Source organism: Loxodonta africana, chromosome 1, assembly GCF_030014295.1.
Source record: "Loxodonta africana isolate mLoxAfr1 chromosome 1, mLoxAfr1.hap2, whole genome shotgun sequence".
Taxonomy (NCBI): domain Eukaryota; kingdom Metazoa; phylum Chordata; class Mammalia; order Proboscidea; family Elephantidae; genus Loxodonta; species Loxodonta africana.
This window is the reverse complement of record NC_087342.1, coordinates 97034250-97056971: the sequence shown is the minus strand read 5'-3', so window position 1 is coordinate 97056971 and position 22722 is coordinate 97034250. Positions and strand designations below refer to the sequence as shown.

The 22722-nt window shown below is 39.9% G+C and overlaps 1 protein-coding gene and 1 pseudogene across 1 annotated transcript in view; one reads left to right on the top strand and one right to left on the bottom strand.

Moving 5' to 3' along the window:
* Window positions 1–22722, bottom strand: part of LOC100667002 (mamu class II histocompatibility antigen, DR alpha chain-like) — a 141802-nt gene that overhangs the window by 28973 nt on the left and 90107 nt on the right. The window lies entirely within an intron of this gene.
* On the top strand, window positions 1354–13472 carry LOC100675165 (DLA class II histocompatibility antigen, DR-1 beta chain-like; annotated as a pseudogene).

Sequence of the window (22722 nt, the reverse complement as noted above, 5' to 3'; positions counted from 1 at the left end):
CAATAAAGTTTAATCAGCTTTTATTGTAGAATATTGAGTATCTTGTCACTAGAATATTAAATAAGTCACACAACGAAAGACTGCTTGTCAGAAGTGTGGTAGATGTGAATTACTGCAGAACTTTAGATGTAGTAGTTGTTATCTAAAGTTTATTCTGAATCACAGATGTTGCATTTATTTTGATGCCTTTAATAGTTACCTAAAAGTCGAATGACGTGTTTCAAATTATATCAAAGGTGGCAATTCCTAATTTTTCCACAGTTTTCTGTTTCCTGACTGTTCTATGAGGTATTACGTAGCAAAGTCTCCTTATCTCATTCCCTAGGATTAAGCAAGGGAAGAGGGTCAATTCAGAAAAATATCCCCAGGTAAGTGAGAAAATCATAATGGGAGCTGAGAGCAAGGGACTGAACGCTTTCCCACAACAATATTAATTATTCTAAAGCAGGCTTCTTGTGCCAAAGGCTGACCCTGAGTCCTTTATTGATGTCTCAGCCCCTTGCAGCCTTTGATTTGAACCATTTACCTTATTACATTATTAGGTTCAGTGCTGTGCAAAGGTGCCTTCAAAACCGTCTAGTCCACATAGATTGCCTCCCATGTATTCTGGAGGTACCTCTAAACAGTGACAATATCAGGAGAAAAACATGAAAAATCTTTTCACCCAGGTTAAATTATGGAGTAACTTTCAATTTCCTTTTTTTTTCAGAGGCATCCCTACCTCTAAGCAGGTACAGACTATGCTCTCCAATCAAAAACTGTAATTGTGTCAGCTCCTCAGTTACCAGGGAATGCTGCTTCTTGAGGGGGCTCCTAAGGGCTCAGAGAATCACAGCATTTTCCATTATTGAGATTCCTGAAAAAAATCACCATGTCTTTATTTCTCCTGTGAAAAGTGAATTTTCCCAAATCTACAGCACAAAGTTATGTCGATCAAGATTAAAGATTAAAGGTCTCCTAACTTGCAGTCATCTTTCCTCCACCACATCTCCTCCTAAACACACACACATACCCTTGTCCAAACAGCTCCTTCTCCAACCATAGGAGAGATGAAGGCTTCTAAAGGGCTTAAACTTGTGTGTACACATCACCGACCAGAACAGGCTGCCTCACAACAGGGGTCAATTAAAAGGCTTTTGATGTAGTTGGATCAAATCTTTAAACTACTAACTTGAAAAAACCCTCTGAATGAAGGAAAGTCCAAGCTTCAGAAGAGGACCTTACTACTAAGTACCTGACCAGCAACTGATGATGCTATTTGTCTCAAATGCTGATTGGTTGTCAATGCCGAGGCTACCCAATCCAGAAGCAATACAATGAGTTCTTTGAGATGTGAGTGGAGGAGGGTCACAGGTCTCATTGAGGGGACTTCCCTGTTACTCTCTTACCCTGTGCTCTTCTGTTCTCCAGCATGGTGTGCTTGTGGTTCCCCAGGGGCACCTGGATGGCAGCTCTGACTCTGATACTGATGATGCTGAGTCCTCCTCTGGCTTTGTCCAGGGACACCCGACGTAAGTGAACACATTGGCTGGTAGCTATTATGGGGTGGGATGAGTAGGGAGTTCACTTTGTCACTGTGTCCAGGCTATGTGAAGTCAAGTTCTTCAAAAAAATTTTTGACATTTTCTTCAGTGATTTTCTATCTCTATCATATGGATCCCAAATTCTTTCTACAATGAGTGAATAGGGAATTCTTCCTGAGAAAGTCACGTCAGGCTGAGACATGAATGATGAGAAGAAGCCAGCCATGTGAAGATCTAAGGGACAAGTGCTCCAGGGAGAGGGGACTAGAGGGGAAAGGTCTAGATGAGGCAGGATGTTTGCTGTGTTTAAAGGTGAGAAAGAAGGCTACAGTGACTGAGCACAGTGAGCAAGGTGGAGAGTGGCGTTCGATGAGGTTGGAGAAGGAGTCAGGAGTCAAATTATTTAAGGCCTTGACAGCCATGGTAAGAAATATATGTATGTTTTAGCTAATATATGTAGAATGGATTGTAAGGTTCACAAATGGAGGCAAGTAAACAGCTAAGGAACATTGTAGAATTCTACAGAGAAGTCATGCTTATGCCTTCATTTAGTGCTCTAGTGAGAAAGACAGAAACGTGGACAATTTTAGGACATATTTGGGATGACTTATGGGTGAATAAAATGTAAGTGGTGAGGAAAAGCAGAAAATCAATTTTATCTCTAAGGATTTTGTCTTGAATAACCAGGTGGATGTTGGTGCCCTTTATTGAGCGAGGGAACATCAAGAGAGGAAATGATTTGAAGTGGGAGGCTATAAATAAAAGTTTTGTTTAAGTGAAGTTTGATATGTCATTTTGACATTCATGAGAAATTATCAAGAGGTCAGTTAAATATGAGTCTTGAACTTAGGGAGAGTCCAAGGCTGGAGATATACAAGGTGGTGTCATCAATGCATAAATTGTATTAAATGCAAGAAAATGGAGGAGGTCACATAGGGAGAGACAATATAGATAGAAAACAAGAAGAGGTTCCAAGGCCAAACACAGAGACATCTTTACATCAAAAGTTGATCTAAGAAGAATGAGTCAGCCAGGGACACTGAGAAGAAGTACCAGTGGTGTTTGTTGAAGGAAAACTAAGAGAATGTGATGATGCACAGAAGCCAAGGAAAGGAAATTGATTACAAGAAGGGGAGAGTGGTCAGCTCTGGTGGATACCACTAAGAAGTGGCTGAGGTGAGAACATGACAGAGAAGTGAGCACTGGCTTTGGTGGACTTGACATTGGCAGAGCCAGTGGTATATTTAGGTTGGAGGCTGAAGTGTTTGAAGAGAGAGTGGGGTTTAAGAAGTGAACTCAGGATTAAAGATGTATCTTTTGAGCAGGTGGCCTCAAGAAAGGACTGGGATCAGAGAGTCAGCCGGACTTAAAATACAAGAATAAAAGGGCCTAAAGAGAAGTTCGTCATCATTCAACAGCGCTGGGTTTGGTTTTTTTTGGTTTGAAGAGAAATTGGGAGGAACTGAGAACCAGAGATGTTTGGCCAATAGCAAGGAAGTACTAGAGTATCTTTGTATGCAATGTTGACTGGTTAGGCACAAAATAATAATTCTCACAATAAACATTTATTATTAGTGACCTAAAATACACAGATCATTGCCCCTAGGTGAAGACAACAGGATGAAGAGCAAAACAAATCTGGTCTCTGTCAGCATAAAGCATAGTAACATTTTACAGTTACTGAGTACAAGATGTATAAATGGAAGGGTTGAAAATTCAGATATGGGTGTGTAGAGTGAAATTAGCAGAGTTCCTGTGTGACGCCTGTGTACTGACTACATTATGGTTATGAGAACCTGGGATGAGAAGGGGAAGTGAAAAAGTCTAAGTATTTCAAAAGTTTGGTAAGTTTAGAAGATGTGGTGGCCAGTGTGGAAATTTGCTGAGAAATTGAAATGATGATTGAGAACCATCTATTGAATTTGGAATAATGAGGTCATTGTCAATCTTTACTAAGGACACAGGCACAGAAGCTGTGGCAGAACATGTAATTGAGGACTCGCAGGAAGTTAGAATCATGTCCTGGTGAAGTGCTAGGACGCTGGAGCCAGATTTCCGGAGTTGTAATCCTTGCTTTTTTTTTTTTTTTTTAAATCCTTGCTTCACCTGCCTTGAAATATTTGACTATGGGCAAGTCATTTAGCCCCTTAGGGGTTTTGTTGCTTCAATTGTAAAATGAGGGAAATAATATCCCCTTCATGGAGTTGTTCTGAGGATTAATAGAGGCGATGTATGTAAAGCATTGGAAATACTTCCTGATGCACTGTACTCTTAATTCAGTGCAGGCTATGATTTTTCTCTCCATCCACATATCCATGAACCTGACATCCAGAATAACTCTCAAGTCTGCCCACCACCTCTCGGTACCCGTCTACTGCCATTGTTCAGTCCAGTGTCATCTCGTGCCTGGATTATTCTAGAAGCCCCCAAACTCGTCTCTTTTCTTCCACTCTTGCCTTTGTCCAAATCCACTTCACTTTCTACTGTGTTGTCAGTAATGTCTGAAAATATATACAGATCTAGAATTTCATTTCTGAAGTTCTTGGAGCCAGATGTCCTGTGGAAATTAGAATTTTGGATTTTAAAAATTAACTTTCCCAATTGATTACAAACATCTTCACTGGAATAAAGAGAAGTAACCTATAACCAAACACATCAATATTTCTACACCCAAACCTCTGAATACTCAGGCTTATGGAAGAATAGCACTATGTAGTATTGGAGACGATCTTCATAGTAAGAAATAGGAAATGAAATAGGTAAATATAGAATAAATATTCCAATATGTTTTTCTTAGAGAAAATATTGAGTAATACTTGCAACTTACATATGACTTGCATTAAGCTAAATATTAAGCTAATACATATCCACACTTACTACATCCTCTTACTTGAGGATCTCAGAGAGATAGATGAATCAGGGTCATTATTCTCTTCATCATCAAGTTGGGTTGGACAATTCATTTTTTTCCAGGAATGAAATTCACAAAGGATGAAGCAGCACCCACTAGACTGTCATCTTAAAGACTCCGTGCAGCACCATTACAGCTCTGTGTCAGCAGTGTCTCCGTCACTGAGGAAGCTGCGACACTCTCAGGCTCTGTAGGGAATGCACCTGTTCAAGGCTGTTAATTAACTGATCCCCTGTTCTCACCATGTCACCTTTGGGGACCTTTCCACCTGAGCTCTCCATGTCACCACTGCCATGCTCCTGTCACCCCAGGGATGCCCAGCAGGGGCCACATTGTCAGTGCTCAGTCATTTTGATGGCAGCGTCCTCTGACTTAGTGAAACTTTTCCCTGATGAACTTCCATCATATATTGAAGTTTGATATCATTTTCTTCTCCTTAGTGACGTGACAGTTCTTCAAACCGTCATCAGCTAGGTCATTTGCAAAGTCAGGACAGCTCAAAGTCTGTGGCAAACATTTGTAAAGCTTGATTTCTTAATTTTAGCATCTTAACAAGCACCAGCAATTGACTTTTTCCAGAAAGTTTTGGATTCCTTGACATCTGTAAACTGCAGCAATACAGAGTTTAAAAACTGTTTATAGCTCTGGGCTGCTAGCCTAAAGGCCGGCGGTTCAAACCCACCAACTGCCCTGCAGGAGATAGGTGTGGCAATCTACTTCCATAATTGTTCTTGTTGTGTGCCGCTGAGTCGATTCAGATTCATAGCGACCGTATATGACACGTAGAACTGCCCCAAAGTGCTTCCTAGGCTGAAATCTTTATGGGAAAAGATAGCCATGTATTTTCTCCCATGGAGACTGGTGGGTTCAAAATGCCAGCCTTTTGATTAGCAGCAACTATTGTGCAACTAGGGCTTCTTCCATAAAGATTAAAAAAGACATGAAGATTACAGCCTTGGAAACCCTATGGGGGAGTTCCACACTGTCCCATAGAGTCGCTATAAGTTGTAATTGACTCAACGGCAGCAGCTTTCTTCGTGGGACAAAAGAGTCCTCGGACACAGGCTTCAATACAGATGTGTCACTGGGAGAAATTAAAAGCCATAAACTTTACTTTTCACACAAAGTTCAGGAAGGAGTGTGTGTGGAGCAGTTGTACACAGACAATACAATTTTATTCTTTTCTCCCATTTCAATCGACTCAATGGCAGCAGGTTTGGTTTTTTTTTTTTTTTTTTCGTATACTGAACTTAAGCCACTGCTAGAAAGTGATTAATAAACCAGACAGAAATCAGGTCTCTGGTTCTCCATGTTTTCCTTTTTGAAAATTAAAGCACAAGTAATATTATAAAAAAAAAAAAAAAAAAAAAACTCCTTTCAGACATCCCGGATTTTGGCTGTTTCCACTGATTGCCCCCTTTTGTTTTCACTGTGGTGAAAATATGCACCACAAAACATGCACCCATCTCACAGTCTCTGCGTGGACAATTCAGGGACACTGAGCACTGCTCACTGTGTTTGGGGAGAACGTGAGCATTAGCACACCTGCTGTGAGAATCCATCGGAGCTTTTTCTACTCTCTCCTTAGACATCATGAATTTTCTGTTTCTTTAAGAATCCAGTCCCAGTAAAACAAATTTTTTTTCCAGGGAAATAAGCTTGTTCTCCACTAAGGTTTTCATCAGATGTAATTTGGCACAATTTTCCATGTAATTTTCATCTACTTCATAATGAACATGGACTTTTTCAGCACAGACTTTTCAGATGGTTTTCACCAGTGATTCTCACCCAGGGACAATTTGTCCCTCAGGGGGCACTTGGCAATGTCTGGAGGAATTTTCTTTGTCACAACAGAAGATGCTGTTGGTATCCAGTGGGTGAGACCAGGGATGCTGCTGAACATCCACAATGCATAGGAGAGCCCTCCACAATGAGGAATTATTCAGTCCAAAATGTCAATAGAGTTACACACACTGGCTCACACTGTGCTGCTTCTGAAAGTCCTAGGCTCATAGGTTAGACATACACACACCTCCCAACTCACTTTTTCATGGTTTATTTTAGCTTGTTTCCCTGCCAAAACATTAGAAAATTTACCACTTTGTAGTTGCATTTATTCAATCAATGCAAGTTCAAGATTTTCACTTTTTTTCTGCCTTATGCAATGCTTTTCAATATTTCCTGAGTTCCTGGTCATCAGCATCTCTGCTAACTTTCAACAACTTGCCTTTATGTTGTTAAGTCATCCATGGGGGTGACTGGCACAAGTATTTTTAACTCTAATGCCTCAAAGGCCTGCAGTGATTCTTTATTCTATACTTTCACATCTGACGTGTCCTTTTATTTTTATCATTTTAAACTATGAGGTTATTCTTTAATTTTTTTTTTTTTTTGACATTTACCAGTTCATAGCCAATTAAACTTAGAAACAAAACCCAGAAGAATGTACAGAAGCATGTATGGTACATCAGGGCTCTGACACACATATCACCTCTTATCTCATCAGGTCAGATTTACCAAATGAGTTTTGGCACCAAAGCTAAAAAATGCTTTTTACTTTCCATTTTCAGAAATTTTTGGATTTTGAAATGTAGACAAGGGATAGCTTACCTGTATTAGATCATGGTATTAATCTGCTCAAAGTGATAGTTTCTCAGTTCCTATTGCATTCGATATAAATCCCAAATCCTAACATCACCTACAAGGCTTTAAGTACCTGGCTCCATGTGATTTCTCCAACCGGGTCTTTTCTGTCCCTTTCCCTTCACTCTCTGTGCTTCAGTGAGGTCTTTTCTTCTGGTTTCTTGAAGAAGTTCATTGGATCTTTCGAGGTTTTGGCATGGTATTTTTTTTTATTACCTTTACCAGCAATGTGCCTCCCTTTTAGCCCAAACTCCACACATGCTCCACTCTTCCCCTAGCTCACATCAGCTTAGTATTTCATGGCATCTGCCTTAGTTATCTACTGCTGCTATAACAGACATACCACAAGTGGGTGGCTTTAACAAACAGAAATCTATTTTCTCAAAGTTTAGGAGACTACCAAGAAACCAAACCTGTTGCTATCCAGTGGATTCCAACATAGTGACCCTGTAGGACAGAGTAGAACTTCCCCATAGGGTTTCCGAGGAGCACCTGGTGGATTCAAACTACCAACCTTTTGGTTGGAAGGCATAGCTCTTGACCACTGTGCCACTAGGGTTTCCATTTAGGGCATTAAAAAAAAGCCATCTGAAATCTGGGTGCTGACTCCTGGGGAAGGGTTTCTCTCTCTGTTGGTTCTGGAGAGAAGTTCTTGTGTCTTTGAATTTCTCTTCCTGGGAGATATAAATGTGGCTTGGCATTTGTCTTCCCCCATGTCTGCTTGTTGTTCAATCTGCTCTTTTTATATCTCAAAAGGGATTGACTTAAGACACACCCTACAGTCATACTGAGTCATTAACATAACAAAGAAAACTCATTAGGATTTACAACAGATATTTTGGGGACACAATTGAATCCCTAACATCATCTTAAATGTCACTTTTCAGAGCGTCCTTCCTTCCCTGGCACCCTAAGGTAATCTAGATCACACCATTATCCTCTGTACAGAAGGCCACACTTTTCCTTTTCTGACAGTTCTCACTCCTGTGTAATGTCTTGTGTGTTTGGTTTTTATGTGGCACTTTCACTACAATTTCAGCTCCCTGAGTGGAAGACAGAAATTCTGATTTTCCCCCCTTTGGATTCCCAGGGGGCAGCACAGGGGTCACAGGTCAGGACAACAGAAGTGTCTACAGAATGGAGGAGATAGGAAGTGTTCAGGGAAACAGGTGAAGAACCATGCAAGGTGAGAGGATGGGCGGCTTCAGGAATGGGTAGTGTAGACCGGAAACCAAAAATCAAACCCGTTGTGGTCCAGTGGTTTCCGACGCATAGCGACCCTATAAGACATAGTAGAACTGCCCGGTAGAGTTTCCAAGGAGCACCTGGTGGATTTGAACTGCCGACCTTCTGATTAGTAGCCTGGCTGTTAACCACTAGCCACCAGGGTTTCCGTAGACGGCGGGGATGGGGGCAAATCCTCATCTGGCTCCGACCTGGAGGTCTCCCGCCCAGTGTCTAAGCAGGAGAGGATCACAGGACCTGGGACCAGGCGGGCGCCCTCCGCCCTTTGGGGCCTCACTCAGGATCAGGCGGGTGAAAGATGAAGCCGCACAGGCCGGTGGCTTGGTGTTGCGGGTGGAGCCCCTCAGGGGTCTTTAGTGCGGCCACCTCGCGCCAGGGGCCCCTGACTGGTGGCTTCGCCGTCAGTTTCTCCCCGAGAGGCCGCCGGTGACCGCATGTTTCCTGTCCCCACAGCACGTTTCCTGCTGCAGCGTAAGTCTGAGTGTCACTTCACCAGCAGGACGGAGCGGGTGCGGTGTGTGGAGAGACATCTACAACCAGGAGGAGTACGTGCGCTTCGACAGCGACGTGGGGGAGTACAGGGCGGTGACGGAGCTGGGGCGGCCACAAGCCGAGGCCTGGAACCGCCAGAAGGAGATCCTGGAGCAGCACCGGGCCCTGGTGGACACGCTGTGCAGACACAACTACGGGGTTGGTGAGAGCTTCACGGTGCAGCGGAGAGGTGAGCGCTGGGGGGGGGGGGGGGGGGGGGGGCTGTGTGTGTGTGTGTGTGTGTGTGTGTGTGTGTGTAGTGTGAGGGGCAGAGGGAGGCAGAGTGTGGGGGTGTGGAGTGCGGGTGCAGGAGGGGGGCCCTCAGGTTGTCTTGGGGCCACTGTGGGGAGAGCTGAGGGGGAGGGGAGATGGGAGAGGCAACATGTGGGATAAAGTGAGGCTCCTCCCAGGCTGTCCTTAACACAGGACCTTCTCAGCCATGAATCCCTGAAATAAAAAGTGTGTGCTGTTTGTTTGTTTGTTTCCGTAAGTATTTCACTGAGGAGAAAGTGCCAGAGAAGTTTATTTATCTTTTGGGGAGTGGAGCATAAGGAAATTCTGAGGCACCTCTGACCTTTCTGAGGCTTCTTTTAGGCCTAAATTTCTTGCTATTTTTGCCGTTTTTTTTAATGTATATATTTTTACATGGTTGAAATAATTCCAAAACTAGCTTTTTTGAAGTATAATTTTTTACTAGCATACTGATGTTGCAATTTTTATAATACTATTATTCAACTAGCTTCATATTATTGTTTTGTAATAGTCTCCTTTGTTAGGTCTTTTTTTTTTTATATATACTGCTGAATATTCAGTTGACATTTTCTTTTTTATTTTTAATTTCTATTTCTTTATTTCTGAGGCTCTTAAACGTTTTTTCATATATTTATTGGCCAATTTTAATTACTACTCTAAGAATTATTTATTCACTATTATCTCTCGGTTTCTAGTGTTTTTTTCAGAGAAATGGGTTCTCTAGGAAGTAAGATTACTAACATATTGCTGCTATTTGATTCCGCATTTTCTTCACTTTCTTGTTTATACTTTGACTGTTGTTTTCAATGTTAAGAATTTAAACATTTTGATTAAATGAAATGCTTTGCAAAATTGTTGGTAATAATTTACTATCCATCTTAAATCTACTACTTTGTGGTATCATGAAAAAGTTGTCTCCCAAGTTTCTCCTCCTTTTTAAAGAATAGTTGTATTTACTGAGGATCTGCTAGTCTCCAAGATTGTCCAAAGCCTTAAGCACATATATTAATGAGCCCCAGACCCTGCCCTGACCTCGAATGTCAGTTTGGAAAGAGTGACAGTTGTAAAAGGGTAACAATTCCAATACTAGATATGTTTGTTTTGAAAAAGGAGAGACATTGAGCAGGGGACGGTACATATTACAACTTTTTTGAATGAATGACTTCCCTTATGACTTTATCCCACCAGACCCCCCTGCTTTCCTTGGGACTCAACTCACAGAGTTAGAGAATCACCTCTGTCTATTCCTGCCTCCCAGTGGCAGAACCTTTTCTGTGGCTCTAAAGGTGTGAGCACATCCAGACAGCATTCTAGGACTTCATGCTCTTACGTCCCCACCTATCCCACTGCTGTTCCCCAATCTCTCCACACTACTTTAAATCACCTTTTCTCTCAGAGTAAACATAGGACTTCATGTTCTTATCTCCCCACCTACCCCACTGCTGTTGTCCAATCTCTCCACACTACTTTGAATCACCTTTTCTCTCAGAGTAAGCAAGGATAATAAGTAACAAACATATATAGAATACTAAGTCCAGTCACTGTTTTATGTATTTTAATTGCATCAGTTCTCACACAACACTAAGAGATAAGTTAATATTATTATTCCTCACTACAGGTGAGAAACTTGAGGCACCAAGGAATTAAAAAACCCTCCCAGGAACATCCAGTAAGAGGCAGAGCCTGGATTTGAGCCCAGCCACCTTGGCACTTAAAGCCACGCTTTTCATTAAACACTACATGCTTTACGAAGATTATAACAGTGAATAATTGTTTCAATTATCTAAAAACCTACAATGTTGCCAATGTCTCTCAAATTGAACAGGTTAAATTCAAGACCCATGAAATACTGACTGATATGGCCAGAAGGCCAGCTTGAGGGAGGCCTGGGCGAGCCTTGGTGGCGTAGTGGTTATGAGCTCAGTTGCTAACCAAAAGACTGACAGTTCGAGTCTACCAGCCTCTCCTGGGAAACCCTGTAGGGTTGCTATGAATCAAAATCCACTAGACAGCAATTTAAAAAAAAAAAATATGTCGGACTAGGTTTGAAGAGAGACAAAAAGACAGCCAAGAAGACTTACTATGACTTCCTCACTTACTCTCTATGCCTTTTCTCTCCTAGTTGAGCCTGTGGTGACTGTGTATCTGGCAAAGACTCAGCCCCTGCAGCACCACAACCTCCTGGTCTGCTCTGTGAATGGTTTCTATCCAGGCCACATTGAAGTCAGATGGTTCCGGAATGGCCAGGAAGAGGAGGCTGGGGTTGTCTCCACAGGCCTGATCCAGAATGGAGACTGGACCTTCCAGATCCTGGTGATGCTTGAAACCATTCCTCAGAGTGGAGAGGTTTACTCCTGCCAAGTGGAGCACCCAAGCCTGACAAGCCCTCTCACAGTGGAATGGAGTGAGAAGCTCTCTGACCTCATTAGTTCCTTACTCACCAAGAAGGGGGCTTTGCTTATCCTTGAGTGTAGGGTTTCCCCTCTTCCCACACCATGTTTTCATTTTTTCCATGTTCTGCTCTCCTTCAGCACAGGTCACTGAGGGTAACAGCCCTGTGATCCTTTCCACAAATACCTATACCCCCTGGGGAGGTAATTTTGCCTAGCAGGCAGTAATGAAATAGTCCCTATTTGGATCTGCTCATGATATCACAGGACACAGTCACCCTCTTGGCTCTGGGTACCAGGCCCCTGCTTCCTCGGCTGGGCTTCTGCTTCCTGTGCTGTTGCTCTGAGCTGTATAGATGGTCATTGTGATCTGAGGAGAGGAGCGTCCTCTACAATGCAGGGCCCTTCCTGACCTGAGGGGAATGCGATCTCAGCTCTGCCCTTTATTAGCTCTGTCACTCTAGACAAGCTACTGAGCCTCACTGAGTCCCAGGCTCCTCACACATCAGCTGTGTGGTCAAACTTCATGTCAGGGTGTGATATTAATGAGTTCAGTGCCTCAACCTTGTACCTCCTCAGTGAGATTGTGAAAACTTTGTCGTCCTCAAGAGACCAGTTATTCTATTTTGCAGAACAGACTTCTTCCCCCATTCTCAAAGCTCTGAATCTCAGAATCTCAATTAGAGAAGTTGGATTTGGGGTAAAAATCACTAAAGCTGGCTTCTTCTCTTAGGGGCACAATCTGGATCTGCACAGAGCAAGATGCTGAGTGGAATCGGGGGCTCGGTTCTGGGTCTGCTCTTCCTTGGGGCGGGGCTGTTCATCCACTTCAGGAACCAGAAGGGTAAGGAAGCTGGTGGGAGCTGGGGTTCCCCATGGACTCCCCTGAGGAGGAAATAGGGCTTTGCTCAACTTATTTTTCTATATAGCAATGATCTTGTATAATGCTTTTGTTTTCCTGTCAATCCCAAATTTTGGGGCATTCAGAAATAAAGAGCCCATGGTTCTTTTGTCAAAGCACAGGGGTCATAACCTGTGGCAGGTAAAAGAAAGGCTACTGAGCATGGAGACCTTGGGTCAGGATCCTGGGGTAGATGAAAGAGGAACTACTGAAGCTAAATAAAATGATACTGGATTTGTGTGGCAGGAGCTTCACAGATGGCAGGCTCTCAGACTCTGCCCTCTTCTCTGCCGTTATGTGATATGGGGTGTGGTGGTAGAGAAATCTCAGGTGGGAGACCTAGAACTGAGGACGTGGTGTGTGGGGACAGATGTGCCTCTATATCTTATAAACATACATCTTCTTCTCTCTTCCCCAGCACGCTCTGGACTTCAACAAACAGGTAACACATTTTAATTCCCTGTTAGAATGAGATTTAGTTCTCCTACAATTATAGTAGAGGAGACAAGACAAGAGACAGAAATATCTGGAAAGACTGAATTCAGACTTCTGATCAGGCAGTTTGTACTGAGATTCTTCTTTCTGCTTAAAAGCCCTGCTCTAGAGTAGCATTGGGTCACAGAGACTTAAGGTGTTTTTTTCTTTCTTCTGACTGCATTGCTATAACCTGAGGGTCTGAGAGAGAGGAAAAAGCATTTGTTCATAGAGTTAGGTTTGGAAACTACACTGCTCTCTATCTTCTTCAGGATTCCTGAGCTGAAGTGAAGATGGTGACACTCAAGGAAGAACCTTCTCTCCCAGCTTCTTCACAGCACAAAAAGATTTGAGCTTCACTCTTATTCTTCCACAAACAGAATGCTTCTTCAGGATCTGGCTCACTCCTGGTTCACTGACCCTATAGAAAATGTTGTCATTGATGAGTTTCCTCAGCCCCTGGCCTTGGCCTGTAGGTCCCGGATGTTGCTTAGAGCACCTTGTGTTCCTTTTTCCCCAGTTTCCTTTTTATTCATCCTTATTCCTCCCCATGTATCTGAACTCATTGCTCACATTGCTTCATAAAAGTTTTCTCAAATCAACATGGAGTGAAAATCATCTTTTTCCTATAGCTTCAAGAAAAAGAAGTAGAAATAAGAGAGAAAATGAGGATTGCATTGTAATACAGTAATTGCTTTCACTTATATTCCCGAATTTTGGACATATGTAGATCCAGAAGGTTTCCTTGCCTGCTATTTCTTGGGTTTTCTGTGTCCTATAAGGAACATTTCACTGTGCTAGGAGAAGGCCCTTTAATGCACCCGGATCATGGTGGTCTCCTTCACCTTTGCATCATCAAAGACAAATACACAGATCACTTTCTACCATGGGCTACAGACGGGAGAGAATAAACTTGAGAAACTGTGGTGTCTGGAACTATTAGGTTGCCAATATTTTTAATTCATTTCTGCATGAAGGCCTATATATTCTTGCCAGGCGGCATCAATTCATGTTTTGAATCTTATTTTATTTTTTTTTTTTGTGAACATATCGTGTTTGGAATGCCAGCCATAAACCCAATTACAATTTTAAAACAAGCAAACAAGAGTATTGCTTCTTTGCTTTATCCTTAGAACTGAATGTGCTGATACTTAATTTTATGGGAAAAACTATATTTTTCAAGGGAATTTTATTAATAAGAAGCACAATGAGGAGTGATCAACTCTATAATATGTTAAAACACATTATACATCGATTTTAGTAAACACGCTTTTGGTATTGATCCATTGTTGGTCAAATGCTCCAGTGACATAGAGATGAATAGAAATTAGATGCCAAAACATTTGAGGATTACTTTAAGATAAATAGAGTTTTAGAAAAGTCCATGCTAAACTCATTCCTTTGAACAAAATATAAAGTATAAAATTAATAAGCAGTAATATTATTTTTATTACTATTATCATCATTTGTGTATGTAAACCTTTCTAAACCCTGATGCATCGCTGGTCAAAATGTATGTTGTTACAACCCCTTAGGAAAACGGTTTGTCAAATTCTTAAAAACTTACACATCTGTCATGTTGTTTTGTTAGGCAACAAGGAGTTGCTTCTGACTCATAGTGACCTTATGTATAACAGATCAAAACGTTGTCTGGTCCTGCACCATCCTTGCTATTGGTGCTATTTCTGAGCCCATTGCTGCAGACACTGTGCCACTGTCAATCCGTCTTGTTGAGAGTCTTCTTCTTATTTTTGACACTCTACTCTCCTAAGTAAAATGCCCTTCTCCAGGGATTGGCCCCTCCTGATTTCATGTCCAATTAAGTGAGATGAAGTCTTACCATTCTCTCTTCTAAGGAGCATTCTGTCTGTACTTTTTCCAAGACAGCTTTGTTGGTTCTTCTGGTAGTCCATGGTATATTTAATATTCTTTGCCAATGCCATAATTCAAAAGTGTCAAATTCTTCTTCTGTATTCCTCATTCAATGTCTAGCTTTCGCATGCACATGAGGTGATTGAAAATACCTTGGCTTGGTCAGGCGCACCTTAGTGTTCAAAGTGACATCTTTGCATTTTAACACTTTAAAGAGGTCTTTTGCAATAGATTTTCCAAATGCAGTACTTTATTTGTTTTCTAGACTGCTGCTTCCATTGGTGTTGATTGTGGATCCACGCAAAGGAAATCCTTGACAACTTGCATATTTTCTCAGTTTATCATGATGTTCTCACATGACCCAGCAATGCCACTCCTTGACATATATGTTGACTACAGCCAATAACTACAGAATATATTTTTAACTGCTAATTGTACAATGAATACTCATGAAATAAACCCTATGGTAGGCCATAAAACAAGTGTCAATAAATTTCACAGGATTGAATTCCTACAGAATACATTTTCCGGCCACAAACTTATTAAATTACAAATCAATAAGACTAAGAATATACTTAAATTTTTGGAAGTGAGGCAACACACTTGTAAATAACCCATAGTGTGTCGAAGAAGAAATCAAAAGGGAAATTAGAAAATATTTTAAAGCAAAGGAATATTCAGTTTTTTCAAAGTTTGTGGGGAATAAGTAAAGCAGTTCTTCCAGGGAAATTTATGGCTTAAATGCTTATATTACAAAAGAAGAAATCTATAAAAATCAGAAAGCTAAGCTTAATCTAGGAAAAGAGTGGATTTAACTAAAAACAAGTAGAAGAAAGGAAGTAGTAGAAGTAAGTGAGGAAACTAATAAAATTGAAAAGTGAGGTATAATACAGAAAATCAGCAGAACCAGAAGTTTTCTTTTAGTTTGTTTATTTGATAAACCACTTGCAAGACTTAAAAGGAAAAAGAAAAAAAAAAATCCAAATTACAAATTTATCAACATCTAGAATGAAAAAAAAAGACATTCCTACAGATCCTACAGACATTATAAAGATACTAAGATGATATTATATTTTTGTGTCAGTAGATTTCACATCTTAAATGAAATTTCTTAAATAATACAATGTTTCATTTTGTATTTCTTTGTAACAAATAACCCAAAAGCTTAGTGGTTTAAAACTACAGCCATTACATGATTTCTCACAGCTCTGGGAGTTGATTAAGCTCAGCTGGGTGGTTCTCACTGTCTCTCACGTGGTTGCAGAAAGATAGCAGGTGGGGCTGGGATCCTTGGTGGCTGAACTGGGACACTGACACACTATCCGTGTGCATTGGAGTTCCAGGCCTCTACCGTGGCCTCTGTGGTCTCATCGGCAGGGAAGACAGGCTTTTTAGCTGATGGCTCAGGGCTTACAGGAGCATGTTTTCCAGGAGGAAAGTAAAAGCTACAAAGACCTAGCTCAGAAATTCTGTGGCATAATTTCCACAACATTCCATACGAGCTCTGGTCGCACAGTGGTCAAGCGCTCAGCTGCTAACTGAAAGATTGGCTTTTGATCCTAACCAGCCAATCTGCTTCCTCAAGATTACAGTAAAGAAAACCAACCCTGTGGGGCAATGCTACTCTGCAATGCACGGGGTCAACATGAGTTGGAATTGACTCCATGACAACTGATTCAGTGAGGGTTTTTTGGACTCCATGAGATGAATGGCAAATATTTTGCACCCTTTTTGAATCTCCCCCACATGATTTATCAAAACTGAAAGAGACACAAGAGATAATCTGTATTGCCCTGCATCCGATAAAGCCATTATAACTATTAATAAAATCATTTCTCAAAAGGAAATTCAAGCTGTAATTTGCTTCAATTGTAAAATAATAATTTGCATTTTCAATTCATGTGGAATTGATTTTTATTGTTGGTTTGAATAGGTGTCACAGTAAATTTTCTCAAATGGATATCCAAGTGACCTAGCAACATTTACTGAAAAGATCATCTCTTCCCACAATGCTCTGCAGCACCACCACAGACCAGGGCACTGTATTTGAGAAGGGATCTGTTTCTACGAGTTCTATTCTGTTCCTTGTCTTGTTTGCTACATTTGAGCCAATATCATGTCATGTTAAGTATAGGTTTATAGTAGGTCTTTTTTTTTTTCTTTTACTGAATTTCCTTATTTTTCTTTGGAATTTCCTTATGTTTCAAATTTTCCTTAACTAACCTAAGACCTAAGCACTTACTTATGAATTTGAAGCTCACCTTGACAATTTACTCTCCTACCCAAAATAAGAAGAGAAGAAACATAATGAATCAAAACAAAACAAGCATGCAAGTAAGCAAACAAAACACCTTGCCATGATTTTCAGCGGAATTTTCCACAATAGAAATTTGGAGAGAAAGATTATATTTAAAATATTTAGTCATAAAATTCTCATATTGGGTATTCTGTCCATTTATTCCATTATGTTAATGTCTCCCAATGATGTTTTATACTTTTAAATACAGAACTCTCGCTCATTTTGGTAGATTTATTCCTAGATATTTGATATAATTGGATGCTATTGAGAATGGTTTTGATTATCTTGACTTTGTTTTCTATTTGTTTCTGGTAGAGCAGAATATCATTACTTCATGTATGTTGGCTTTTATCCAGCAACACTGGTAAATTTACTTATTAAATCTGTTAGTGTGTCTATAATTTTTATATTCTAAGTACATGATCATTTACAAGACATTTAAAAGAGTAAGTGATTGCAAATTTCCACTCCTTTGCAACCTATATAATATTTATTTATTTTTCTTGACATTTTTCATTGTCTACAACTTCCTCTACTCCAGATATCAGGGAAAAAGTTTTAAACATTTAACCATTGAGTCTGATGCATTATAGTAGGGTAGATATCTTTTCTCAGATTCAGAAAATTCCTTTATAATACCAGTTTGCAAATACATATATTTTTAAAAATCAAGAACATGTGTTGACTTCTTTCAAGATGGTCTTATGGCTTTTCTCCTTCCTTTAGTTAATGTGGTGAATTGCATTGATTCTCGAATGTTTAAACAACCTTGAATTTCTGGAATAAAAACAACTTGGTCATGAGGTATTATCCTTTTTATATACGGTTGGTGGTGTCCCCCTCACCTGGGCTTTGAGAATATGTGACTAATAAACTCTCAATGTCATCTGTCAATATCAGGTGTTGCGTGTTGGGCCATCTTATACTATTACAATGGGGTTATCCACCAGTGGGGCGAATAGTAGGTGGTCTGAAAATATGCAGACCAGAAAGAAACAATACTATCCTATTCTCAGCTGACATGAAGATCTACATAAAAATTCCCAAAGAATCTGTGAAAAAGAAATTGCCTAGAATAAGGGAGTTCAGACATTTGCAGGATTCAAGATTAACAAAAAAATCTACTGCATTCTATACACAACAATGAAGACATAAAAATTTTAAAATATAATACCATTTGTAATCAAGCCAAGGCAAAAAGAAACTTAAGTATAACGCTAACAAAACATGTATGGGACTTGTATGCTGAAGTGCTGTTGAAAGAAATCAAACAAGATCTAAACGAGTAGAAAGACATGTTGTGTTCATCATCTAGAAAACAGAACACAGTAAAGATACCAGTTCTTCCCCAATTGCCCATATCCAGGTTTAATGGAATTTCTATCTAAATCCCAGCATAAATTTTAGTAGATGTAGACAAAGTTATTCTAATATATATATGGAAAAGCAGAGGAACTAGAATATCTAAAAGAAATTTGATAATATAAAATAAAGTTGGAAGAATCGCTCTAACCATACTTATATAGGTACAGCAATCAAGGCTTACTAGTATTTGCAGAGGAATAGACATTCGGATCCGTGGAACAGTATAGAGAACCCAGAAGAAGACCTGCACCAGTGTGCCTATTTGTGACAGAAGTGCAACACAATTCAAAAGAGAACAGATAGTCTTTGCAAACGAAAGTGCTGGAGCAAATGAATATCCATAGGCAAGAAACCGAGAAAGAAAAAAAAAAACAAAAACAAAACTAACTCAACCTAATCATCACAGCTTATACAAATTTCACTTAAAATAGATTACAAATTTAAATGCAAAACTTTCAGAAAAAAAAAAAAAACAGGAGAAAATCTTCAGAAGCTAGGGTTTGGTGAAGAGTTCTTGGACATGTCACCAAAAGCACAATCCATAAAAGTAAAACATCAATAGATTGGGCTTTATCAAAATTGAAAACTTTTGTTCTGCAAGATAGCCTATTAAGAGGATGAAAAAAGTAGCTACGAACATGGAGAAAATATTTGCAACCCACATAACTCACCAAGGTCACGTATCTAGAAAACATAAAGAACTCTCAAAACTGTACATGTGGAGATTGTAGAAATGACCAATTTTCCCCCATTAGTTTATCACAATAAGAATAAAAACTATAAGAAGGTGATTGTATAATAGTGGTATATACTAGTAATAATATTAGTTAAAAGATATGACACTTAGTACAGATTGCATTCATATGTATTTTTTCATATCTATCATGCATACTGATTTTTAACATAAAACATAAATTTGTTCCCAAAAAATTTCAATAGAAAAAGAATCCAATTTAAACATGGGCAAAAGTCATAAAGAGGCATTTTATCAAAGAGAATGAAAAGATATTCAATGCCATCAACCATTAAAGAAATGCAGATTGAAAACATGTTATCGCTAAAATTAAAAAAAAAAAAAAAGCCCTGATAATGACAAATGGTGACAAGGGTGTGGAGAAACTGGATCACCCTCATACTGATGGTTGGAATATAACCTGTAAAGACACTCTGAGAAATAGTTTCTTAAAAAATAAAATACACTTACCATACAACCCAGCAATCACAATCCTGACATTTGTTCTTGAGAAATGAAAACTTCTATTCACACAAAAACCTCACATGAATGTTCACAGCGGTTTTATTTCTTGTTGTTTTTGTTAGATGCTGTTGAACAGGCCTGACTCATGGCGACCCTATGCACGACAGAACGAAACACTGCCCTGTCCTGTGCCATCCTCACAAATACTGTTATGCTTGAGCCTATTGCGGCAGCCACTGTGTCAATATGTCTCATTGACAGTCTTCTTTTTAGCTGATCCTCTACTTTACCAAGCAGGATGTCCTTTTCCAGAGACTGATCCCTCCCGTTACATGTCCAAAGACTGTGACACAAAGTCCCGCCATCCTTAAGGGAATTCTGGTTGTACTTCTGCCAAGACCCATTTGTTCATTCTTTTGGCAGTCCATGGTACTTTCAATATTCTTCCCCAGAACCACAATTCAAAGGCATCAATTCTTCTTTGGTTTTCCTTACTCATAGTCCAGCTGTTGCATGCATATGAGGCTATTTTACTTGTAATAGCCCCTAAATAGAAATAAATGCCCTTCAGTAGGTGAATAGGCAAAAGAACCATGGTACACCCATACCATGGGATACTACTCTGCAATTAAAAAAGAACCAACTATTGATGCACGTAGAAGTTTAGATAGACTGAAGGGAGTTTTACGGAGTGAAAAAGGTCAATCACAACACATCACATACAGTAGGATTCCATTTATATAACACCCTCAGAATGACAAAATAATAGGCGGAGAGCAGATTAGTGGTGGTCAGGTGTTAGGTGGGAGTGTGAGGAGGGCGTTGGCTGTGACTACACAGGAGGAGCATGAGAGACCTGTGTGGGGAGGGCATAGTTCTGTGCTTGATGCTGGTGGTGGTTACACAAACTGTACATGGAATAAAAAGACATAGAACTACATACACACACTGCACCAATGTCAGTTTTGTAATTTTGATAAAGATTACAGCCTTGGAAACCCAATGGGGCAGTTCTACTTTGTCCTGTAGGGTCGCTAAGAGTCAGCATCGACTTGATGGCAGAGGGTATAAACGTTTGGAAAAACTGGGGAAGAGTTCACTGGATCTCTCTGCACCATCTTTGTAACTTCCCCTGAATCTCTAATTACTTCAAAATACAAGGTTTTAGTAAAGTGGCTTTCTGGCTAAAATTCAAAGCATGAACAGCACCAAATGCTGGAAAGGCCATGAAATAAAAGAACTGTCCTTCATTGCTAGTGGAAATGCAAACCGATGAGCTAGTTTGGAAGAGAGTCTAATGATTTTTTACAAAGCTAAGCAAAGGCTTACCATTTAATCCAGTAAATACCATACTCCTAGGTATTCACTTAAATGAGCTGAGAACTTAAGTCCACACAAATGTTTATAGAAGTTTTATTCATAACTACCAAAACTTGGGAACAACCAAGATGTTCTTCAGTGAGTGAATGCATAAAAAATTTCATACAATGGCGTATTACCTAATGATGAAATGAGCTATCACACTATGAAAGACATGGAAGAACCTTAAATGCAAATTATGAAGTAAAAGAAGCCAGTCTGAAAAGCTACATACTCTGTGATTCCAACTGTATGGCATTGTGGTAAAGGCAAGGTTATAGAGAGAGCAAAAAGATCAACAGTGGCTAGGATCCAGGGGGTGAAGGGGGGATTAATAGGTGGAGCACAGGGCATTTTGAGGGCAGTGAAACTACTCTTCATGATACTGCCATGCTGAACACAGGACATGAAGTATTTGTCAAAACCCATAGGATTATACAACACAAAGAGGAAACCCAAATGGGAATTGTGGAATTCAGTAAGCAATAATGTATCAATATTGGTTCATCAATTGTAACAAACAGATCACACTAATGTGAGATGCTAATAACAGGAGAAACTGTGTGCTAGTGTGTTGGGGGAGGGTTTGGATCTCTGTATTGTCCGCAGAGGTCCCTGGGTGGTGTGAACGATTTCTGCTTGGCTACTCACCAAAGGGTTGGCAGTTCAAATCAACTCAGCAGCACCACAGGAGAAAGGCATGGCAATCTACTTCCAAAAGGTCACAGGCATTGAAAATCCTATGGGATGCAGTTCTATTCATGGAGTCTCCAAGGGATGAATCAATCTGATAATAACGGGTTTTGTTTTTTTGGTTTGTATTTTCCGCAGCATTTTTCTGTGAACCTGAAACTGTTCTGAAAAATAAAGTTTATTTACAAAAAAAAAAAAAAAAAGACTTTCCTGTATGGGAGGATCTGGTTTAGTTTTTGCTTTTTTTATTCCATACTTGTCTGAGTTTTAGTGTATTCTCTATTGTACATCTATTTATTTTACAATCAGAAAAAAAAGGTAGCTACAAAATGAAACACCAGTGCGTGCTGTGTCTCCATTTTTCTCAAGATTCTACTCTGAATGTCTAAACCAGAGGTACAGACACTTGCTATTTACTTGGAAAGTCGTGCCCTCTCAAGTTGTGCTTCACTCTGTTTTACAGGGCGGCTAAAAGTCAGAATCAACTAGATGGCAACAGTTTTTTGTTTCCTTTTTTTTTTTTAATTTTAACGCAAAGCTGCAGAAATTTTGAAGAACAGGAAATTAATAACTTTTGCAACGTCGTTACTGCTAAGCATGGTATCTAACAGCTCTGTTTGCATCTTCTTTTTTAATTCTCACAATAGCTAAATGTAGTAAATATTAACATCAGTATTTTCATAAGAGGAATCAGAGGCCAAGTTGTGGGAAGTAAAGTACCAGCGAATACATAGCCAGTAAGTGATGGAGCCAAGCTGAAGTCCAAGTCTAACTCATTCCAGCGGCACGCAGTTGTCAGTCTACCACATTGTCATGGATAATTTACCTTTGTGGTTTGGGGTAGGTCCTGGTAACCATTTTAGACATTAGTATATTCAGCTATTGTCTCATATTAAAACGAGCAACAGCCCAGTGTGTCTCAAATATTTTTTCCTCTCTTTTTCATCCCATAGCCTCCTCTTTTCACAGTTTCTCCACTCAAGGGAACATCTTCAAATAGAAGATGGTTCCAAGAAATAAATTGGAAATTCTGCTGGTGATGACACAGGCATCAGGGACTATGTCT